The sequence below is a fragment of the Rana temporaria genome, chromosome 7 (assembly GCF_905171775.1).
Source record: "Rana temporaria chromosome 7, aRanTem1.1, whole genome shotgun sequence".
Classification (NCBI taxonomy): Eukaryota; Metazoa; Chordata; class Amphibia; order Anura; family Ranidae; genus Rana; species Rana temporaria.
This window is the reverse complement of record NC_053495.1, coordinates 74895864-74920033: the sequence shown is the minus strand read 5'-3', so window position 1 is coordinate 74920033 and position 24170 is coordinate 74895864. Positions and strand designations below refer to the sequence as shown.

General features: G+C 43.5%; 1 protein-coding gene across 1 annotated transcript in view; it reads left to right on the top strand.

Annotated features, from left to right (window-relative positions):
- CACNA1I (calcium voltage-gated channel subunit alpha1 I) overlaps positions 1 to 24170 on the top strand; it is a 2078868-nt gene that overhangs the window by 213016 nt on the left and 1841682 nt on the right.

Genomic DNA, 24170 nt, shown 5'->3' with positions numbered 1-24170 from the left:
CCTGTTGTTGAGCTGCGTGAGCTTGTTTTTGAGCTGCAAGGCTCCACTGCAAACCTGCATTCGTCTGCTGTTGATTTGCATTTGCTATAGCCAGCTGTTTCAGTATCTCCTCCATTTCGGGTTTACTTTAATTGCCCGCGGCACTCCACCATATGTAAGGGGTTAGCTCGGTAGCGGGGTGTGTGACCCCTTGGATGGGTTCACCACACACTGAATTTGTACAGACAGGCAGTCGAAGACGGTTGAAAACAAAGATTTGGGTTTATTCTTCGATCTTGCTGGAAACAAGTGCAAGCATCCAAACAGCATAAACAAAATCAAACATAAAATAAACCCTAGCCACTTTGGGCGTCTACCTTCCACACAGGAACCTATCTATGGAGTCTAGCACAGCCTAGTGCTGGGTAGACAGTGCTGGTCATACAGCAGAAAAACAATAGTCTTTTGATTTTTATCACACAGAAAAATCAATCCTCTCCTCACCTTCTCAGAAGACTTTCAGTACTGCTCTCTTTCACTCAGAAAGCCTCAGCATGCAGCAAATTAGTGGTAATCCTCTGGACTACTTATAGAGGCCTTAATTGCCTCATTCTGAACAGCTGAAGTTTCCCAACACCCTCAAACCTTTCCTGGCTACATTTTGCAGCCGATGCTAATAACAATTGGTATATTGTCTAAACAAGGCAGAAATGTGTGTCCCGTCTGTGACAACACCCACAGATTTACCTGACTTCCTGTCACAATAGTTACCCACCAGTTCTTCACTTACTCGTTACACATTACCACTGCCTTGTCCTGAAGAAGTGTTACTTTCGGCTAAATGCATTGACACCATATACAGGAAGGGGACCCTGTTAAATTGCCCCACAAAAACGGTTGTTAAAACCTTATACTGTATGAATATATGGCAAGGGTCTGATCCCAGTGTTGGGCAATGTTTACACCTGAAGTTTTTGATGTTGTTTTTATGTTTTCATAGACTTTTAAAAGATACTAATAAAAGATGATTTTATCATAAATGAATTGGTATTATATGGGAATTTAAAGACTCATTTGTAATAGAAAGTGGAAATATTTGTTAAAAAGTTAGATTCACTACTTTTCAAGGTAGTTGGTCACAGTAGGTTCGATTATGTTCTATTATACAGGTACAGCCTGGTATAGTTTTATTTGCATATGATTGCAGCTGGTTTCCTGCAGCCTGTTTTCTGGCACTTCCTGTCTACATGTATGCACTCCAGCGATGGCATTTATTAGGACAGTTTTGTTATGGTAACTACAATATCAAAAGCCTGTGCGATAGGGTGACAATACAGGTGCACAACTGGTAGATGGGGACACATTTTGTCACTCTATAATAGGAGGTCCTGAACAAGACCGAACCTATATTCTATGATTACTAGGTACAGTATTATTAATAACTAAAGATTTAGAAAATATTAAAATGTCCCTTGAAGTCACACAATGACATGGCATGGTAAAAACTATATGAGTGATTGGGTTTATATATAAATAAATCTCATTGGCTACAAGATCCTGCATTTGCTACAGGAACCTACAACAAAACTATGTCTGCTTCTGAAACTATGTCATATGTTTTATCATTTATCTAGAGTTATTTGTATTTAAAATCACAATTTGCTCTTGAACTGGCAAAAAGCACCATGCATTTTATCCGTTAGAAATAAACATTTTTTTTAAGTTTCTTTGTTTTGATTGTATTAGCGGATGACATGTCATGTTATGTTATGTTATGCAACGTAAACATATATGTTTGTGTGTATTTGCATTGTGAATTCTCTCCTAATAAAATAATTTAGATGGACAAATCTCTAGAGCAAAACAATATTTCTGTGATAAGTATTACACTTCTTCACCTTGCAGAGTCAAAGTTTGATCTCGAGAGATAATATATTCACATTAGCCCTGTCTGCTTCACTTAGCCAAGTGGTAACTAGAAGTTACGGAACCTTTTCCAGGGAGCAGAAAACCTTTATATAAAAAGTAAATGAGCAGACAGCACCAATTATGATGATCTAGGATTACTTACTATGAAAATAATTATTTATCAAGAGCATTTATTTTTTATTGGATTGACAGCAAATTTAACATGTCTGAACAACTCTTTTGCAACACACTAGGGGATGTGGTGAATGCTCCCTTTTAGCAAAAATGTATCTGACTGTTCCTGATATTTAAAGTCACCTTACTCACTTGATCTGACAATATAACTGTACATGTTTCCTGTAAAAAAAAAACATGCTCTCTATCATACTAATACAAACCTGTGTAAGCACTGTGTGATTTTTAGTGGGTAAATAAAAAAAGTTTTAATATTATAGAAAGGGATATACAAGTGGGTGACTAAAGCGCTAGCCAACAGTGAAAATTAAAAGTGACCAGTGAAAAACAAAATGCTGCTCAAATCTAAAATGTGCTAACAACAAATAAAGGTCTGAATAAAGAATGATGAGCGCAAACTGAAAATCTAAAAGTGAATATAAAGACAGTCCATAGGGGACTGATAACAATCAATAAAGATATGCAGTGAATTCAAAATTAGTGAAATAACCCAAAACTGATAATAAATCCAAAAATAAAAGTCCAAATATATAAATCAAAGTTTGGATAAATCAATCTAGTGTGCCAGTGATAAACAAAACTTCTGCACTTCGGGCATCAATGTGGACAATCTTGATAACTCTTTGCTTAGCCTGGGCTCACAGTGCGCTTACCTCCAGACACTAGGTCATGCGTGTCAACGAAATCCTCCCAAAACTGGAACAGAATCCAAACAGTGGGTAACTCGTGTTGCACGGAATCTTCCCAGTGCTGAGATAGAATCGAGGGGCGTTCTCTGTATCCAATACCAGTATAGGTCCAGGCGCAGCGAAGTCGACTCCACAGGATAGCCACAAGGTGTATCAGGAGCAAATGTAGAAATAAAAAGCTCTCATGGTGAAGTATGCAAGCACTTTAAAATTTAATAAAGGTAAAAATGTGCTTACATTGAAAAAACAAATAAAACGCCAAACAGCGGCACTTCCGGTGGACGGTCAGGGTGTCACGTCACTTCCGGTCACATCTAACCTTATGCATTACGTCACGACACGTGACTTCATCGGAGGTTACTGAGTGACTAATGGATACTGCCTTATATTGATACAAACAGGAAATGGTCCAGCAGCCATTTTAGATTACAAAATGGCATTTGAACAGAGCTAGGCTGCGGCCATTTTAGAGAAGGGCAAAGATAAGGCCCGAAGTGCAGAAGTTTTGTTTATCACTGGCACACTAGATTGATTTATCCAAACTTTGATTTATATATTTGGACTTTTATTTTTGGATTTATTATCAGTTTTGGGTTATTTCACTAATTTTGAATTCACTGCGTATCTTCATTGATTGTTATCAGTCCCCTATGGACTGTCTTTATATTCACTTTTAGATTTTCAGTTTGCGCTCATCATTCTTTATTATAGAAAGGGAAATTTATTTGCATCGTACCCACCCCTATATCAGTTAATCTACTGCAGATTATTGGCCCTTTTGTTTACTGATTGAGTTCTGGGCATATTGAACCATTTTTACAGCAATTAGCTGTTAATTTTAATATAAGACTGAACTGGGTGGTTCACTTTTACATACTTCCAGGTAGTCCGTACTTGTTTCCCTCCCGATCCTGGGGCTTGCTCTTCCATGAGCCCTTGGTAGTGCAGGGAGCTTTAAAATGTCCGAGGGTGTTCAGGATGCTGAGCTGGTGGAGAACATCTGAAATGTATTAGCTAGATTCAGAAATATTTACGCCGGCGTATCAGTAGATACGCCGATGTAACTCTAAATCTGCGCTGTCGTAAGTTTAGGTGTATTCTCAAACTGAGATACACTTAAACCTAGCTAAGATACGACAGCCTCTGCCGTCGTATCTTAGGGTGCAATATTTAGGCTGGCCGCTAGGTGGCGCTTCCGTTGAGTTTGGCGTAGAATATGTAAATGCCCAGATACGCCGATTCACGAACGTACGTGCGCCCGTCGCAGTAAAGATACGCCATTTACGTAAGGCGTTTTCCGGCGTAAAGTTATACCATCAAATAGCTGGCCTAGTCAATGTTAAGTTTGGCCGTCGTTCCCGCGTCGAAATTTGAGAATTTTACGTCGTTTGCGTAAGTCGTCTGTGAATAGGGCTGGACGTAATTTACGTTCACGTCGAAACCAATACGTCCTTGCGGCGTACTTTGGAGCAATGCACACTGGGATATGTACACGGACAGCGCATGTGACGTTCGTAAAAAAAACATCTATCACGTCAGGTCACCCCCCATTAGCATAAAACACGCCCCCTCATCCTCATTTGAATTAGGCGCGCTTACGCCGGCCCCATTTATGCTACGCCGCCGTAAGTTAGGAGGCAAGTACTTTGTGAATACAGTACTTGCCTCTCTGACTTAAGGCGGCGTAGCGTAAATATGATACGCTACGCCGCCTTAAAGATGCGACACCCTACTTGAATCTGGCTATATGTTTTTACTTCCCACCTGCTGAGTGCTTGGCTGTGAGCAGGTTCAGAGTTGTAAAAACCCTGGCACAAATGCAGGTTGTACATATCTGCTCATTACAAAAAATATATTCTGGAAATTGGGAAACAAAACAGATTACTAAATAAAGGCCTGTTGTGTGCTAAAAAAAATGTGAAAATTATTTTGCTATGTGAGGAGGTTAAAAAATAAAAATTAACCAAGTCTCTGCATACCAAAACTTCAAATTTTGGTCAGGTCCAAAGATTTTAATTAAGTCTGGACTTGAAAGGGTTGATTAGATTGTACAGGACAGTTCGCAAAGATAGTATATGGTTTATCACTCCTTAAAATACTGCTAGCTTCAGGCTAGTGATGACTTCTTTTCAGTAAGGTGTTTATTGAGGAGAACAGGAAAAAGAGGCACTTTTGATGGTGATAAAATAATGTTTTTTGGGATAAAGTTATAATATAAAGATAAAATGATTAGGCTTTTAACAGTTAAATGCCCATTTCACTTGGAAAAAAATTGAGAAATATTTGTTTGTGATTTGAACATACAGGCCCAGATTCACAAAGCACTTATGCCGATGTATAACAAGTTATGCCGACGTAAGTGCAAATGTGCGCCGTCGTATCTGTGCGCCAGACCCACAAACTAATATGCGCCTAAAAACAGTCTCCACCCTGCCGACGTATCTTGCTTACGCCGGCGTAGAGTGGGCGCACATTTAGGCTGGGAGCATGGTGCCGCTCCCATTGATTAGCCATTCAAACATGCAAATGAGGGAAATACGGCGATTCATGAACGTGCGTGTCCGGCGCATGCTACGCGAGATGCGCGTAATTTTTATTCCCCATAAAGGAGGTGCAACCCAGCAACAGACATGCTCAGGTCTGCACCAGGGAACACAAGCCGGCGTATTGTGCGTTGGACGTGTGTCTGGCTGGGCGTACGTTATGTTCACGGCGTACGCAGTCATCCGGCGTAGCTTAGGCAGTTTTGCCGGTGTGGTTGTGAGCAGGTGCATAGGGGTGCGTCCACGTCACGGCGCATGCCCAGTTCGTGATACATACCTGTCTGGCGCTCGGCCCATCATTTGCATGGGGTCACGCCTCATTTGCATGGGTTCATGCCCACTTCCACCTACGCTGACGTGCGCCTTCGAAACCCACGCCACGCTGGCGCACTGTTGGGAGCACTGGCTTGCTGAATGCAATGCTTGTCTCTCTGCGCTGCGTTGGTGTAGCGTACAGTGGTTACTCTACGGCACCGTAATGTGCGCCCTGCTCTCTGTGAATCTGGGCCACTGTATTTAGGAGAAATATAACAACTTGGCCATTGTAAATGAAATTGATCTTTAAATGGATGGAATGTCAAAATGCTATTGCTTATGGCATGGTTTTTGCCTCCTGAGGAATTATAATGCATATGATTAAAGGGTCACTAAAGGAATTTTTTATTTTTTTAGCTAAATAGCTTCCTTTACCTTACTGCAGTCCTGGTTTCATGTCCTCATTGTTCGTTTTTGCTCTGATGTTGCTGTAATTCTGCTCTGTTCTGTACACTTCCTGGTTGTCTGTTTCCTTTGGACCACAGTACTGGGAGCTTCTAGTTTCGTTTTCAAACCCTCACTTCTCTATGGCTCTATACAGCACAGTCCTCATTGTTCGTTTTTGCTCTGATGTTGCTGTAATTCTGCTCTGCCATGAGGGCCAGTTCACACAGGAACATGTTGCACGTTTGTATGATTCACATGTGGTACAGCATGGTGCAATTTAAGGCCATATATTTTTAATGGGTTCAGATCACACTGCACTGCACTAAAAGTAATGCATGTCTGTGTACACCACAAGTGGTGTGTTTTCCTCGACGGGACTTTAAATTGGTAGACTGGGTTTGTTGAGTGACAAAAAATTGGTCAAAAAGGTATCAAAATTGTATAAATTTATTAATTCAATTAAATGACGGCCAGGACTTGACATAAAAGACAGAATCCAGGTGACCAAGGGGAATAAACATGGGAAATACACTTGTGGGCGGCAAAATTATTCAATCAGAAATGATAACAAGACACAAACAACAAAAATTTGCATTGCAAAACCCGAGAAACTGTCTGTACAGTGGAGACAGATATTCCAACGTTTCGAGGCTTCTTTATTTTGTATGGCCTCTTCTTCAGGGGAGGGGTGATGTAACTTGTGTTGGCAGCATAATCTAAAAATATCCAAAAGGAAAGAAAATGCAAACAAAAAGAGAAAATAAGAAAACAAAAATAGTAGTCATAAGATACAAAAAATGCAAAAAATTCCCTCACCAATGCTCTCAATGCACATAGCCCCAGCAAACCACAGCATGCAAGTAACAAATTTAAACAACAATGTAGCATCTCATAACTAGTGCGTACTGACCAATTTGTGTGCTTATGGCTCAAGGAAAGATAATTTTCCAGTCATGAAAGGGTGTCCACGTTCAAAGAGTTGTTTGAACAGGGAAAAGATGAATCTTCAGGTGAATCATGCAGTCTGCAAAAGGGGGAACAAAGAGTAGGAAGGAAACCGCTTGAGCGGAGGCTCGCATATATAAATGCTAGAGGGGTGTGTTCTGGCACAGGGGGCGGCAAGGATGTGTAACATACCTCTGTAGGTGAAAAACTACATTGACACAACAGACGGTATGTGTGAATGCGTGATCCACGATACAGGCGGCACCTGAAAGATGCAGTAGACAGATAAAGGATTGGAAAATGTCAATCTCAGGGGTAGTGGGAAAAATTCAGGTATCCAGTGTGGAAATGCAAATTAGTGCATTATGTCCGCACGCCACAAAATTATAAAATTATTAAATTAATTGGAATAAGCGTAAATTGTAGATAAAAATGGAAGAAAATTGGGTATTTCTTTGCTTACCTATAAAGAGTGTATACCTGGAAACAAACCAAGGCTGCAGGTATATGGCTTGATCATCTGTCCTATAAGGTGTACTGACTATGCCTGGTATAACGTTTTTTGGCCAGCAGGCTAAAAAATATAAGTAAAAGACCTCAATAGTTGCACCTTGTTAAAAGGTCTTTTAACCTCCTATAAATATAGTGGTGAGGGAGCAAAAAGTCCTATATAGAGGAATTTGAAAAGGTTCAAAAGAAATTACCGGCAAATCAGACAGGATCATGCCACTGCTGCAGCGTTGAGTGGTTTGAAGAGAGTGAGAGACTGATTTATATGTGCCTGTGGACATTGAACATGCTTCAATTTTTTATGTCATTTTTTAAAATGTTATTTTTTGTGTCATAAAAAATTATTGTGTGTGGGGAAAAATGACGTTTTAAACCCGTACATGCCCAGAAGCAAGTTATGAGACGGGAGGTAAAACTACCATTCATAATGGAGTAAGCACATTCATCACACTGTAACAGACAAAAAAGCACGAATCGTCTTTTACTAACAAGTAACCAGCTAAAAGCAGCCTCAAGGCGAATAGAACTTCACCTTTAGAGTGCCGTCGCTTTGTTCATCATTTTTCAAAAACGATGGTGTGTGGGCAACATAGTTTGTAACCACTTCCCGCCCGGCCTATAGCCGATTTACGTCCGGGAAGTGGTTATGAAATCCTGACAGGACGTTCTAGAACGTCCTGCAGGATTTCATGCCGCGCGCGCCCGTGGGGGCGCGCATCGCGGCGATCGGTGATGCGGGGTGTCAGTCTGACACCCTGCATCTCCGATCTCGGTAAAGAGCCTCCGGCGGAGACTCTTTACCACGTGATCAGCCGTGTCCAACCACGGCTGATCACGATGTAAACAGGAAGAGCCGTCGATGGCTCTTCCTCACTTGCGTCTGACAGACGCGAGTAGAGGAGAGCCGATCGGCGGCTCTCCTGACAGGGGGGGTTCGCGCTGATTGTTTATCAGCGCAGCCCCCCCTCGGATCGCCACACTGGACCACCAGGGATGCCCACCCTGGAGCACCAGGGTGGGCAAAAAAAAAAAAAAAAAAAGTCTAAAAAAAATATTAAAAAAAAAGCATTAAAAAAAAGATGCCAGTCAGTGCCCACAAATGGGCACTGACTGGCAACCTGGCAAAAATCAGTGCTGCCACCCCAGTGTCCATCAGCGCCACCCCAGTGTCCATCAGTGCCACCCCAGTGTCCATCAGTGCCACCCCACAGTGCCCATCCATGCCCAGTGCCCACCTATCAGTGCCCATCTGTGCCACCCATAAGTATCCATCAGTGCCGCCCATGAGTGCCCATCTGTGCCGCCTATGAGTGCCCAGTGCCGCCCATGAGTGCCCATCAGTGCCGCCTATGTGTGCCCATCAGTGCCGCCTATGTGTGCCCATCAGTGCCGCCTATGTGTGCCCATCAGTGCCGCCTATGTGTGCTCATCAGTGCCGCCTATGAGTGTCCATCAGTGTCGCATACCAGCGCCGCCAATCAGTGCCACCTCATCTGTGCCCGTCAGTACTACCTCATCGATGTCCATCAGTGCCATATCATCGGTGCCCATTAGTGCCGCCATATCAGTGCCCGTAATTGAAAGAGAAAACGTATTTACAAAAAAATTAACAGAAAAAAATAAAAATGTAATTTTTTTTCCAAATTTTCAGCCTTTTTTTAGTTGTTGCGCAAAAAAAAAAAATCGCAGAGGTGATCAAATACCACCAAAAGAAAGCTCTATTTGTGGGGAAAAAAGGACGCCAATTTTGTTTGGGTACAGTGTAGCCTGACCGCGCAATTGCCATTCAAAGTGCAACAGTGCTGAAAGCTGAAAATTGGCTTGGGCGGGAAGCTGCGTAAGTACCTGGTATGGAAGTGGTAATGATGAAGTTGGAAAAATTTCGTTTTTTTTCATGATGAAAAATTTAAATTTTTTTCATCACAAAAAGTGAACGTGTGTACGCGGCATAAGAATGAACGGTTCCCCCATACAGCACATGAGACTAATCCACACAATCTGTGTTGCGATCCACTGGCTGTTTGCTTTTCACTGGAAATCCCCCAGAGTTCCATTAGATCAATTGAAAACGAGAATTAACAATATAAACCTTATGGAAAAAATCTATCACATTGTTCAAAATTCGATCCATATATATAATAAAAAATGGGACCCATGGTTTGAACATTCTGCTACTTTCTTACCAAGTTCCTGAAGTCCTCAGTCCATCAGTCAGCTTCATCGGTTAACATTGATGTCAGCCAGCTCCTGCTCACACTCTGCAGGGGTGGGGGGAACCGTGAAAGTTCTGGTGGAACGACGCCTGGAAGGAAGGGTGGAAGAAAGACTTGAAAGTGAAGGCCGGCCCTCCATTTGATCCTCCAAAAAGCTGAGCTCCGTGTAGTACCACAGCTTGGGCTCCTTTGCAGCATGTGCTGCTGCTCCTGACCTCCTGTGATTTGTGTTGAATCCGGTAGGCCTTTCTGTATGTGCCCCTGATGTTGTTTATTTTCTCCCTAATCATGGCGCCTGTGCACTCCGGTATCCAAGTCTGCATGTATGTTGCAATTTGGTTGAGTGTTGCCGTTCTCACATTAGGCTCATGGTAGGCAGGGTTCCTTGAATCCCAAAGACAGGGCTGTTCCCGATATTTTTCGATCAGGCGTGCTAGGTTGTCGTGCACGTTTAATTGATCCATGCTTTTCTAGAATACCAAAAAAATTAAATTAGAACCAATGGGCTCAGCTTTGACATTGTCAGAATCTGCGCCCAATCTTTTGAGCCTCAAACACACTGTCTCCTGCTGCTAAAATGATGCCCAGCTCTGACCCATTGTTGGTGAAAATGCTGACTTTACCTGCAAACCCTGGCCCAGATTTAGAGAACAATTGCGCCTGCATAGTTACGCAGCCCAATTGCTGACTTGCTCCGGCGTTACGAATGCTCCTGATTCAGGAACACCGTAACGCCGACTGCAGCCTAAAATCTACGTGGCATAAGGCTCTTATGCCACGCAGGTTTTAGGCTGCATTCTTGCGATGACCGCTAGGGGGCGCTCCCATTGTGCTCAGTGTATAGTATGCAAATTGCATACTAACACCGATTCACAATGTTGCGCGGGCCCTACGTACGCAAGTTACGGAGTTTCCGTACGGCGTCTTTAGTGTAAGGCTGCCCCTTCTAATAGTAGGGGCAGCCAATGCTAAAGTATACCCGCCGTTCCCGCGTCGTGAAATTTGAATTACACGTCGTTTGCGTAAGTGATTCGTGAATGGCGCTGGACGCCATTCACGTTCACTTGGAAGCAAATGACGTCCTTGCGACGTCATTTGCCGCAATGCACATCGGGAAAGTTTCCCGACGGAGCATGCGCTCTACGCTCGGCACGGTAGCGCGCCTAATTTAAATGATTCCCGCCCCCTACGGGATCATTTACATTAGGCGCCCTTACGCAGGGCAATTTTAAAGAGCGCACACGCAATTTACGGAGCTACTGCTCCGTGAATCGCGTGCAGCGCAGTAAATTTGCGGGGGCGCAGGGCAAAAATGCTGTCCTGTGCCTCCGTAAAAAAGGGGCAAATTCTACCTGAATCTGGGCCCCTGTGTTTTCATTTCACTAAATAAGTGGCATAATAATATTACAAAGTAATGATAGCATTCATCAAAGCACTATTCAGTGCAGATATCATGCCCCTCTCAGCATTGATGAGATGATACACTGGCTAATTACCGCTGTCCAACATCACAATCGTTGCCTGATCTGATACACACTAAAATAATGATGTTTTTAAATCTCACATATATATTTGAAGCAGTCTCCAAGCAAAAGTAGGGCAAAAAAGCATGGTGAGCCCCAAGCTAAATAATCGTGCAAGGGTGCAATCAACATATAAACCCCACATCCCATTATACTCAAGTCTCTAGGCCTCTGTTGGTTCTAGTTTCAAAAGTACCTTTGTTTCTGCTGTGACAAACTTCCGCTCGAGCAGACTCCGCGTTAACTCACGTAATCACGTCGTTCTTGTTATATACCCACGCATGCGTGAAGCGCCGCCCTCTTCGCCCCCGCCCATGATGGACCCTTCCCTCTTTTCCACGCCCTTTAAAACATTATGTTACGAAAATATGGCGGGGTCACAGGAGCGTGGGTTACCCTTTGGCGGCGAGGAAAGGCAGGAGGCGGGAACGTCACGATCCAGGCCCAGGTGCTACAAAGCGACAAATATGTCACTAGAAGAAATGGTGGAGATGGTGGACATTCTGCGGAGGAAAGACTATGATGGGGATTATGGCCCATACAACACCCCTAATCGGAGGAAGGCCAAAATGATGAATAAAGTGGCAAGGAGACTTTATGCCATATTTGGGGTCACAAGGTCCAAGGAGCAGCTGAGAAAGAGATGGTCAGACTTGAAACTGCGTGAGCCAGAGCAGTTTAGGAGGATCAAGCGAATTCTTGATAAAAGTAGGTAATTTGAATGTTTTATTTGAAATTGACTTTCTAATTTGTGAACATGTTTTTCTCCATGTGCTTCTTTGGCCTGGTAGTACTTTTAAACATGGCAAAGTAATTTGATTGTTTTAGCAAAGTGTATTATTTTTCCGTTCGTAGTAGTGTCGTTCCTCCACATCGTTCCCCACAAATCCGATTGTTCCAGGAAAAGCACACCTGTGGACATGCCTATTTGGCGTAAAACATTGTTTATAAACAATGTTGACAAGATGATCTGTTTGTTCAACTTTACTAGAATGTGAAGGGCAAACGTGAAGTATTCATTCACACAGTGAGATAATAAACAGCTGGTTTTACATCTGGACTCAAGAGCATCTGTGTGTCCCCCATAACAAACTTTTTTAATAGGGTCACCCACAAATATTTTTTTGGGGGTGCATCCATGTGTGTCACTTTGTCAAAAAGGGGCAGGATCACAGCTTGGGAGAAGTCAGACAAACAAAGTTTATGTTTGTAGGAATGCTCCTAAACACGAAATTAGAGCCCACTTCTAAACAATGTTTGCTCTTTCTGACCTCAAAACTCGGTGTGCTGAGTATACCTTTTTTTTTTGTTATTAGGGGAAAGAAGAGGACACCATTCGGAGGAGGCAAGGAGGGCCAGACCCAAGAAACCCCACCAATCACAGCATGTGGAGGAGGAGGATGTTGAAGAAGGAGTGGTGGAAGAAGGAGTGCTGGAAGAAGGAGTGCTGGAAGAAGGAGTGCTGGAAGAAGGAGTGGTGGAAGAAGGAGAGGTGGAAGAAGGAGTGATGGAAGATGGAGAGGTGGAAGAAGGAGTGGTGGAAGATGGAGAGGTGGAAGAAGGAGTGATGGAAGAAGGAGTGATGGAAGATGGAGAAGTGGAAGAAGGAGTGGGGGAAGAAGGAGTGATGGAAGAAGGAGTGGTGGAAGAAGGAGTGATGGAAGATGGAGAGGTGGAAGAAGGAGTGATGGAAGATGGAGAGGTGGAAGAAGGAGTGGTGGAAGAAATCGAGGAGGAAGGAGTGGTGGAAGAAGGAGTTGTGGAAGATGGAGAGGTGGAGATTATCAGCACAACAGGTCAGTGTCCCCCCAGCCTCACAGGGAAAAAGAGATGTTGGTAGGCCTGCACATTACTCTAAAAAATGAATTTTTTTTTAGGGGATGAAGATGGTGGTATACCTGCATCTGGTAGTACACATTTTTCATGGCTAGTGCCCAAATTGTCATCCAACAAATTATGGAATGCAGTACTGAAATGGACATGATGAGGAATAGGATGAATGTCATGGAACAAAATTTCAAAAACATCATTGACATGATGGGCCGTATACAAGATTAACCCCCCCCCCCCCCCACAAAACCTGGTTCAAGGTTATGTTTTGCACACCAATTTGTATTGAAGAATCCACACGCCAAAATTTGAAGATGCACACAGTGTGTCAACATGTGCTATCTGCCATCACAGGATATCGATTGGCTTTGCTTTGTGGGTTCAAGCCCTTCCTCACTACTCAAGTAGGTGAAAGGAAGGGTTTGCCCCCCAAAACACATCCATTGATCACCCATGATGGCAGATAGCACATGTTGACAGTTGGCATGGTATCAGGAGAGAATTCCCCATTTTGCCAGTCAAAATGTGTGCATCTTGAAATGTTGGCTTGTTGTGGGGTGACATCACCCCATCACATGTGTTTGGAATAAGGTTGAACTTTGTAAGTTTCATTGTTTGGAGATTGTTTTTTTTTTTTTTTTTTTTAACGCATGGGTTTTGTACAACATGTAAACATATATTTTTAATTTTTTTTTTTTTTTTTTTTAAATAAAAAAAAAAAAAAAAATTAAATGTATATATATATATATATATATATATATATATATATATATATATATATATATATATATATATAAACCCTGTGCAGAAACAAACACTTGTCTATTTTGTAACCAGAATAAAAAAAAAGTGAGGTTGAGCACAGAATAAAAAACCCCGAAAAAGATACAAATGGAATGGCTTCTTCGTTCTATGCTCAATACCAGTATGTACATGTGTGACTACTGTGCAATTGTGTTTATTTACTAAAACTGAGAACTACATTTGGCACTAGAAGTGCACTAGAAGGAGAACCAGGGAGACAGAGAAAATGAAACCAAAGCAAGAATGACAAACAACTGTATAAATTCCAATGGTCAAATTATTTATTAGGTAATTAATATTTCTTTCTTTTGGGGGCCGAATTAGAAAGAAATATTTTCAGGCATAGCAATGGCCCCCCTGACCCATGAAGTACTCAACATATTTGTCGCGTGCCTCACGAGCAGATTGGGGGGCCAAGCCAGCGCGAACCAGTGTCCATGCCAGGAAAGGTATCTGAGGGTAGTCCTGCCTCAGCACCAATGTTGGCTAGGTACAACTGGGAGTGCCTGCATAAAAAATTGTGCAAAATGCAACAAGCATAAACAACGGTGTTCAATTTATATTCCGTCAGGTGTATCGCTGTCAGGAACAGGAGGAACCGGCTGGCGAGTATCCCAAAGGCATTCTCGACTACCCTCCGAGCTCTGGCCAGCCGAAAATTGAAAACCCTCCTCTCCGGGGTGAGGGTCCTCTGGGGAAAATGCCGCATGAGGTGAGGTCCAAGCCCGAAAGCTTCATCCGCGAGAAAAACAAACGGAAGTCCCTCCAAATTGTCTTCATCCCGTGGCAGTTCCAGACCACCAGATTGTAGACGCTTGGCAAACTCTGTCTGCGCGACCACTCCCCCATCAGACAGCCGGCCGTTCTTCCCCACGTCCACATACAAAAATCCATACTGTGCCGTCACCACCGCCATCAACATGATACTATGAAAACCTTTGTAGTTAAAATAGTACGACCCCGAACGGGGTGGCGGCACTATGCAGACGTGTTTCCCATCTATTGCCCCTCTGCAGTTCAGAAAATCACACCGCTGGGAAAATTGGGAAGCCATAGTCTGCCATTCCTGTGGCGTGGAGGGAAACTGTGGGGAGAAACAAAAAATTACAATTAGAAATTTTCAAAATAAACATTGCAATCACAATTCCAAAAACATCCTTGTGCCACATCATTATAACATTTACTAGCATTGGAGTGAGTATTACAAAGATATAGGCCCACTTAAATCAGACTCCTCACCCCTCTGATGGGGCATTAAACATTTTTAAGGGGGGGGGGTCTAGCTGTGTGTAGGCCCTAAAAATTCTATACAGGTAGCACTATGCCTAAAAATATTACAAAAATCAAAAAAGAACAAAAACAAAAGGGGGGGGGGGGGCAGAACTACAATGGAGCAGACAAAAATAAGGTTGAAAAAAGACTAGGCTAGGTGTGTTTGGCCCTAGAATAGCATGATGGACAGGTTTAGCGAAGGGAAAGATGCATGTAGGAAAAAAAAAGAGCATGGAAAGCTTCAAACAGGCATGGGGACAAAAGGGAACATTCACAGCATAATACAATCATGGGAAGTAGGGAAATCTGCTAAAAATAAAGATATTAGCATACATTAAAAAAACAGAGATTGTGATGATTAAAGGAGGAAGCTTACCTTAATATACTCCTCCTGCATGACTTGAACAATAGCAGAACACGTCTCCGGTATGATCATCCCAAGCGCCTGGGGAGAGATGCCTGTCGAGAACTTGAGGTCATGCAGGCTCCTCCCAGTCGCCAGGTACCGCAACGTGGCAATAAGCCTCTGCTCGGCCGTGAAGGCTTGGCGCATCACAATGTCCTGCCTCGTGATATAGGGGGACAGAAGATATCAATTTTTAAGTGTGTTTAGGAACCTTGGGGATATGGGCACCAAGCAGCGCTATTTGGGGGGATTTTGCTACAGGGATGCCTAAAACCCTCCTGATGAGATTGAAAAGTTTATTCCAGAATCCTCTGATTCTCGGACAATCCCACCATAAATGTAGCATAGAACCCTGGGCTTGACATTCTCAAAAAAATAACGGGGAGGTGGAGGGGAACATCATCGCCAATCTAGTGGTGACCAAATACCATCTCATTAATACTTTCAGATTTGCTTCTATCAGGGAAATATTCACAATACCTTTGAAAGCTCTCGTTCCTGCTTTATGCCAATCCTCCAGGTCCCAGATTTCCTGTAAGTCTCTTTCCCACGCCTCCATGTAAGAGAATTTGGATGTGGGTTCCGACAATGACGTGAATATTATGGATATGCCTCCTTTTTGCTCCGTTGCTTGGCCACACCATCGCTCATAGTGAGTGAATTCTGGGGGATTGGGTTTATTTTTCCAAATAGAGGATAGGAAGTGAAAAAGCCACCATTGAAACACTTTGATGTCCATGCCTGGACTGAACTGAGGGTTGTGGAAGATATGTGCCAAAGGTCGAGTGTCAGATGTTAAAGAAGGGAGGTGTTTCAGGTCATCCCATACTCTGATAGAGTGGGATAGTGTAGGTGAGATAGTGTAGGTGACATTATTGGGGGTCTGGATTTTTGGGGACACCATAATATGTAGTCTAGTGTATTTCTTGGGACCGCTTGTCTCTCTATATTAATCCAATCGGGTTTTTCATATTTTGAGTAGACTGTCGAGAGTTGGGCAAGCCTAGCCGCTTGGTAGTATCTAAATAAGCGCGGGAGACCAAGTCCCCCTCGTGTTTTGGGGCTGTAAAGAATACGTTGGGCCAATCTGTAGCCTTTCCCACCCCATATGAATTTAATTACCTTCCCCTGGAATGACTTGAGGTGATCTCTCCTTATTGCTATTGGGAGAGACCTAAACAGGTAGAGGAGTCTGGGGAGTGTCATGTCATCTTGACAGAGTGAATTTTACCTAGCCAGGATATTTTGTGTTGTGACCATGTCTGGAGGTCTGTCTCGAGTTTGCGGGACATGGGTCGGAAGTTTGCCTGGTATAGTTGTTCGAACTTGCGGGGTTAGATTTATTCCTAAATATCGGATTGAGGATCCCGTCCATTTAAATTCGAAGGATGGTTTCAATTGTTCGACCGCTGTAGGTTGTATGGAAATATTTAATGCTTGGGATTCGGTTATGTTAACCCGTAGCCCCGATATGTTCCCAAAGGATTCAAGCAGCTTATTAATGTTGGGGAGGTGACGGGGAGATTACGAAGAGGAGGAGATCGTCCACAAATAATGCGCATTAATGTGCATTAAAGCCCCTTTTATGTTTTGATCAGATCTGAGTGCAATGGCTAGTGTTTCGATCGCAAGGGCGAATATCAGTGGGTATAGGGGACAGCCTTGCCTAGTCCCTCTGGCAATTTTAATTGGTTCTGAATAGTAACCCTGCAATTTGACCCTCGCTTCTGGTTCAGAGTAGAGGGACTTCAATAGCCCCAAAAAAGTCTCTCCAAACCCCCAATGTTTCAGCACTGAAAAAAGGTACGGCCAGGAGAGAGAATTGAAGGCCTTCTGAAGGTCCAAGGATAAAAGAAGACCCTCCTAAGAGGGGCCTCCATCCCACCCAGATTGAAGGATTGAAATAATGTCCACTGCTCGCCTTACTTGGTCTGGGCCTTGTCTCCCTGGAATAAATCCAACTTGGTCTTTGTGAATATATTGGTTAATAAAGGAACCTACTCTGTTAGCAAGAATTTTGGTGAGTATCTTTAAAACATTGTTGATTAAGGAGATGGGTCTGTAGTTTTCTACTTGTTCTGGGTCTCTATCAGGTTTGGGAATTACAGAAATAAAAGCCTCATTAAGATGGAGATTTATCGCTTCCCCGTCGTTTGGAATTAAAAAATGTTGTGAGACGACGGGCTAGGGTGTCTGCGAAACCATCAGGTCCCGGTGCTGAACAACCTTTTACATTTTTGATCACCTCTAAGGTTTCCTCTGTAGAGATCAGTGCTTCCATGAGATTTATATGGTCTTTATGGAGGGTGGGAATTGGTAGGTGGTCCAAAAAGGAATCAATATCAGACTCCTCGGCCGTATTGGTTTTCTCGTACAATTTGATGTAGAAAGTTTGGAATGCTTGTAGTATGTGTTGGGGGTTAAGAGTTGTGGACCCATCCTGTGTTCTTATTTTTGGGGGTTCAAAGGTATGGAATTTTGGAGAGAGTTTAGTGGCTAACATTGTGCTCATGTTGTCTTTCTGCTGGTAGAATCTTGTGCGGCTCCAGCCCATGGATTTCTTGGCCTTGACCGTGAGCGCTAAGTTTAAAGCTAATCTTGCAGCGTTTAGCTGGGAAGATTGGACCCTTGACTGATCCTTCTTGTGCTGTTTACATAAAGCGGCAAATTCTGTTTCTAGCTTCTCTGTCCGAGGCTCTTTTTTTTAAAGTTTAGATGCTGTCTGAATTAGCTTTCCCCGGATAGTAGATTTGTGTGCAGCCCATAAAGTCTCAGCCGAAATTCCTTCTACATTGTTAGGGAGGAAGTATTCTTTCAATGCCCTGTCAAGTTCTAGAACCGTGACTGGATCATTTAGCAAAGTTTCATTTAGTTTCCAATGTGATAAGGGGGATTTGGCGAGATGGCCTTGTAAGGAGAAGATAACCATAGAGTGATCCGATAGGGCCGTGCCCTTTATGTAGGCTTTGTTAACTAAGGGGATATGTTTTGTGGAGATAAATATGTGGTCAATTCTGGAATATCGACTAAACCTTGTTGGAATATCAACTTTGCAATCCGGGAGCTGGTTTTAGTGGGGCGGGTTAGTTGTGCTGCGAGTGGTTTTGACTTGTCAAGACTTTGGTCAAACGCGATATTGGAGTCTCCTCCAAAATATCACTGTCCCTTCCAATAGTGGTCCCAAAACTTTAAACATTGATTGAAAAAAATTTGCTTGGCCCTTATTAGGTAAATAATAAGAGATGAATGAAACCAAGTGGTCATCTAACACTCACTTTACCAAAATAAACCTACCCTCCGGGTCCTTGTGTATTAGTAGGGCTTTAAATTTGCATGATTTTGCAAATAGTATTGCAACCCGTTTCGTCTTGTCCTCAGCATTTGCTAGGAAGAATTGGGGGTAGTGAGCATGGAGAAAGGAGAGGGAGTACCGTATTGGGAAGTGTGTCTCCTGTAGGAGAACTACTGCCATTTTTTGGGAATTATATGTTTGAAGCACTTTTCTCCGTTTAATAGGTGAGTTCAGGCCCTGAACATTATGGGAAACTACTCTGAGTGGGGGAAGAAGCATGGCGTTATGAGGCATGATTAGTGGAGGAGAAGGGCCATACATTGTAGACATCACTTACCCCTTGCGATGAGAGGCGCAGCAACTGTAGACGAGGCATGAATTCTAGACTGGGACCTGGAGTGAAGAGGTGGATATGCGGTATCTGCAGACTGGCAATCAGAGAAAAGAGGTTAGAGGAAAAGTGAAGAAGTAAGAAGAAACATAGTACAAATTGGCCTAACCTAGGCCTGCGACAATGGGAGGGGGAAAAGTCCATCCCACCATCGCCATACAAAAAAACATTGCAGCCCTTAATATGGGCTATTAGACCATCCCCCGAGAACGGTGACACCATAGTCGAGAGGTGGTTGGAGGCGCAGGGCAACTGCCTCAGCCACAGCCATCCCTGTGAATAAGTAAACACATTAGTTAACAAAGAAGTATAGCATTAGTAAAAACTAAAACGGTATGAGATAAATAGATCAAGGTCAGCAGGAAAACAAGCAGTCAATTTGAACCATTTCGGGGATAGGGGAGGGGAATGCGAAAAAGGTAGGAAAAGGGAGCTGACAGCTGGGGATAGGGTAAAAGAAAAAAGGGGGGAGGGGAAGTGATTGGTAAAAGTCAGGTATTTCAAAAAATCTAAGAAACGGGTTTCGGGAGGGGCCTTCCATCTGAATTTTTTTGCAGTCTGTCCCCCTGTAGTTTGGGGGGGAGATGGAAAGAGAACAATAAATAAAACCCCCCAAGCTTGACATGGGTCCAATCCGGATTCTAAGAAGGTCTTTGACTGTTGTCTCTAATGCGAGTCGCATTTTAGATTTAGTGCCGTGTGTCCTTCTGTATTAGCAAGGGGTGGGTGCAAATTAAAGGAGATGAAAAGTCAATCTTGCAGGAGAAGGTGAATGAGGGAGATTAAGTGTGTCATGAGGATCTCCAGAATCAGAGAGGAGATCCAGTTGAAGTTCGCCAAACAGGGCCTAGCCCTGGGGAGAGAAATGGAAGGATTAGCTTCTGTTCAGTGGTAAGGTGGGCATGGAATCCTCTGTGTGCCTACTTTTTTTTGTTTTCCATGTGGGAGAAATCGGACTTGTAGGAGTGGGTCGTTTGGAGGGTCCCACTTGCAGATTAGAGGTGTCCATTACTGGATCTTGCCTGATGAATCTCAGGGAGAGAAGTACCCTTTTGCTCTCCGGGAGTGTAGTGAAGGAATATGTTTTAAAGCGAAAGGGAAGGCCCACCAGTATTTGATTTCCTTCTGTGATAGGATCATCAGCAGTGGTTTAAGGGCTCTGCGCCTTTGTATGGTCATGGGAGAGATATCCACAAAGATCTGGATGTCATGCCCCTGGAAGGTTATGCAAGATTGTTGGCGGGAGGTTCTCATGATCTCCTCCTATACAGCATAGTAGTGTGGTTTTTTTCTTTCTTTTTTTTTTTTTTTAAAGTGTATTTTTGTGCGTGTACTCGAGAGAGGAGCCGGACTGCAGGAGTTGGGAGTAGGCAGGCCTCCCCCAGAGGCAATCTGCCACCTTTCTCCATGCCCCGGGTGGCAATGGCGGGTGTGTGAGGGGGTCCTCCCACACAGCCCGCCCTACCTGCTCCGCTTTGAAGCCCAACGGGGCAGAGGGACTCCCTATAAGGGAGTGAGAGGATTAGCCCACTCAACCAGCCTCATTAGTCCTTCGCCTCTCTTTTAGAGACCGCGTGGTCAAAGTGCGTGTGTTAACCCAATTTAGAGTGCGTGTGTAGGTGTGGTGGTTTTTGTGGGAGGGGGGTGGGCGTACTAAGCGCAGGCTTACCTTGCATAGCACACCCACCGGGAGCCGGGCTGAGACCACCAAACTCAATTCACATGAAGCCGAGACCGGGATCCGAACCTCTAGCTGCAGAGGTGAATGGCTTGTCAGCGCAGTGCCAATCGCGTTGAGCCACCGCAGCTCCCACTAGTAGTGTGGTTTAACCACTACATCCCTGGGGGATCCGTCTTTCCGGGGGGGACCGAGAGATCTATGGGCCCTGTCTAGCTCCAGTTTGTGTGAGGTGATAGGAGGGATTAGGACTTTAATGAGGTCCTGGACTGCCTTGAGGATATCTGTAATGGACTCTGGGATACCTCTGACCATGAAATTGTCCCTTCTTGATCGGTTTTCAAGATCATCAATCCTATTTAGGGCCACATCTAATTGTTCCTGTATAACGTGGATGTGGTCAGTGTTTTGGGTGGCCCTGGACACTGCAATATCCAACTTGTGTTCGATTGCTTCCATTATGGAGCTTAGGTTTTGGAAATCAGAGCGAATGTCATTAGTGATTTTATTTGCTGTATGAGATAGACCCCTCTCAAGCAGCTCTGATAGTTTTAGGAATAAATCTTCCGCGTTCTGGGGTATGTTGGGATCTGGGCCTCCTGGGGTGTTAATGATGTCCAGGTGGACTGGCGTTGCTCCCAGGGGAGAGAGGGTGTAATTGTCCATTGATGGCTCTATGAGCGACCCTGTGGAGGCAAGAGATGGGGGTCACATTATAGGAGATGCTGGGATTAGCCTGGGGAGTGAAAGCTAGAGAGGCTGGGGCGATAACTTGCCTGCTTTCTGTCTGTCCCCCTATGTGAGAGTCTCGTGGCTGAGACGCGGCCGCCATCTTGGATTTGACCTGGCTTCCCTCAGCGGAGAATTGTGGTCCCAGCTCCTGTCGAACCGAGCTGCCTGACATGGATTTGATGCCAGGAAGTTCCCCGGTTCGTTCCCGTTGTCGGCCGGTGTCCTGCTGCCATAGGTCCGATGCTAGGGCGGCTGGATGGCTGAGGCAGAGCGAAGCTCCCGGCTTACGCGCCCATCTTGGAATCTTCCGTGCATGCGCCTCTGGATTTTTTTATTTTTATGCTATTCCGTGTATTGATGGTTCTGTATGTTGGGGAGATTTATGCTGTTGTTTACTTGGACATAAAGTTTTCTGGATCTTTAGGCTTAATACCAGAATGTCTTAGCCAGGGGTAGGCAACCTTAAAGTGGTGAAGATCTACCGGAACAACATGGGAGAAGTTAAAGATCACCAGGGACAGTGTCGCCTCCTCACACCATTTTTAAACCTGTAATTGCCATACTACCGTGTCAATCAGATGCTATGTACGGCAATCATTGGTTGAAATCAAGTGGTGAGGAAGCAACATATCACCTCCTTACCACCTGTCAAACACACTCAAATCGCTGTTTAGAGAAGCAGCAGTGCTTACTGCACATGTAAATGAGCCCTAAGTTGCATTTGGTAGCGGCACTCATAGAGCTCGTTCACAAGTAAAATCCTGCAGTTGAGTTGCGGTTTTACCACCCCAATCCCTACCCGCTTTAGCAGCAACCAAAGGTGTACCCATGCTACAGAAGAAATTAGGCCCCCTGTTGCTTTTGGTGCTTGCTACTGCCTGCCAATCACGACCCATTTAAGTATATAGGGCCCCTCCACATGGGACATAAGCCAGCACTACAGAGGAGGCATCGGCTTATGTGGATCTACAGCTCCAACTTTACAGTCCTTCTGCATTGCACTCTGTTCAATGCTCTGGTATGGTGGGTCAGCAAGCCAAGACCATGATCTATTAGACACCTATCTGCGATCTACTGACCCGTGGTCTTAACTTTAGGCAGGGCATTGACCTCCACATCTGATGTCTCTATTTGTGTCATGTATTTTTATTTTCCCTTCATACATATGCAATGTTGACATTATGTTTTATACATTGTATATTAATCCTGTACTCACCCCTATATAAAAAAATAAATAAACGTGCACTGTGGAAACTTCAAAAGTGGTTTGTAGCTTATTACTGTTTACACTTGGGAAAAGGTGTTCATGTACATTGAATGCTGACCACGTGACCTGAACTGTATGAAAAAAGTTGTGCCACTCACCCACCCCTTCCACCCACCTTTTGAGTTCCAAGAACTCATAGTACTCTTTACAAGAATGCAAAGTTTTCTGTGATTGGAGGAGGTGGATGCTGTCATTCATCTGCTTGTCCTCCATTGACAAAACACTTTTTCAAACACAAGAGGGGAGTGCGAGCAGTGCACCTCTTTTACACTCGTAGTAGCTGATGTTAGTCCCCCAGTTCCAGAAGATCAGCACTGTATTGAGGAACTGGTGGCAGCGAGGAGAAGATTTCTACACTATGCAGCAGCCACCTGGACATAGACCATTGTTCATCACAGGTAGGTATGCCCCTGCTGTTGTAAAGCAAAAAAAGAAAACAAAGTTTCAGCTTTTGAAGTAATAAAATAAAAGATATTTAAAAAGTAATACTGTACCTATTTTTAGGCACCAACATTTCAAAAAAAACAGGCTTTCCACATTGTTAAGCCTTTGTATAGAAAACACCCTTGGTTTTCTTGGCCTTACTTGTTATCCTCTATTCAGTGCATTGAAATTTATCAGGGCCCATGTAACACAGAGCTTTACTAACAATGACATTAAATTAAAGCCATGTTCTCCTTGCTTGGAAATGATTCCAGTCCTGGCAACATTTCTACAGTCCCACTTAAAATGTGTATATTTATCGCCAGAAATGTAAGGAGGTTTACCAGCTATGTTTGATACGGCAAATAGGAGGTTGTCTCTTATACAAGGAGAATATTCATGTTTAAATGTACAGCTATTTAGCCATTCACACTGTTGATGCCGTGAATGCTTAGCACAACCCTTTATTCAGCATCTGAATAACTGGCACCAACCGCTATGGGGCTTGTAGAGGTTTATTCCACAATACAATCTTGCTAATTCACAATCCAGCTTCACTGCCTATTTTAGGAAATAATTACATTTGTCAGAGACAGCATTGTAGTAAGGGAATAAGCTTGACATGTTTTGATAAGGAAATACATTTTGCTTTGCAATCATTTTTTTCTCAGTTAAACATAATCCCAATGTATGAAAGAATTTGGCTCATGTTTGGAGGCATGAGGTTGCCAACATCTCTGTATCAATTGAAAAAGATGAATACCTCTAAGTGAGGTGAGATTTTTCGGGCAACCAAAAAAATATTGTGACAACTAGGTCATAAAAATATATAAATTTTAATACATTAATTTACAACATAAACATTTCA